Below are 1155 nucleotides of genomic sequence, written 5' to 3' on the forward strand. Positions count from 1 at the left end.
GAGTTTGACATGCTTCTTGTCGACAATGACCTTCACCCCCACATAACTTGAAGCGAGGTTCACCTGAGGATTGCACATAGGCTCTCTGCAGTGCTGGCACTGCTGTTTGGAACGTTTCCTCCATGGTGTCTGTCCCCAAACCCAGTTCCTGCCGAGCCCAGCCTATCCGTTCTTGTCCCTGTAGCTTTAGAAAATAAAAACTGCTTTTTTCTATTACTGTTAGAGTTTTCTGTTGCAAAACTTTCGTCAGTCATTGATTTCTTTTAAAAAAAAATGTTTTTTATTGATTTGAGAGGGGAACAGAGAGGTATAGAGAGAAACATCAATGAAAAACAAATATCAATTGACTGTCTCCTGCAATCCCCAAGCCTACAACTCTGAGCATGTGCCCTGCCCAGGAATCGAACTCGTGACCTCTTGGTTCATGGGTCGGTGCTCTACCACTGAGCAACCCTGGCCGGGCAGTCACTGATTTCTTATGCTAGAAAATGAGCAAACTAAGAAGGTTAGCACTGCATGTAAAACATGAGTAACTAACATTTTGACTGTCACGGAGTTGTAATGCTCATGGAAGCGTGAACTTTCAGGTGGATCCCTGAGGGAGGATCAGTGCCACTCTCAAGTCTGAGGATTCCAAATGTAGGCATTCCGTTAATGTGCCCACTGTTACCCCACCTGCAGCTAGCTTCCCGCCTACCACTGTTTTCTGTTCAACTCTTTGTTGTCTTGAAAGGATTGCTAATCAGATTGCTAATCAGATTAAAGTCCAAACCTGTAAGATACTTGCTGGAAGATTCCTTGTAAGATTGACTGAGGAGGTTTAAATTAGCAGCTACAAGTAAAGCATCATACATTCTATTTAACCACATTGTTTAAGTTTCTGATATGAAAATCAAAGCAGACATTCTGCATACATTTTGATAACATTCTGATAATGACTGTACTGGCTTCACTATTTGAAGAAGCTGGGAGGGTGGAGTGTAGTGTTGGATTCTCTGGGAGAAGGAGAGGCTGTTTATCCTTTTAACCCTTTGCGGTTGTTTGTCTACTCTCAGCCACCAAAAGCTTTTTTACCGTTCCGGTCGTATGCCTGCTCTCAGCCACCACAGCAAGGAACCATACGAATCTTAACTATTCATTCATGTATCCGTTCAT

This window comes from Myotis davidii, unplaced genomic scaffold, assembly GCF_000327345.1.
Source record: "Myotis davidii unplaced genomic scaffold, ASM32734v1 scaffold272, whole genome shotgun sequence".
Lineage (NCBI taxonomy): Eukaryota > Metazoa > Chordata > Mammalia > Chiroptera > Vespertilionidae > Myotis > Myotis davidii.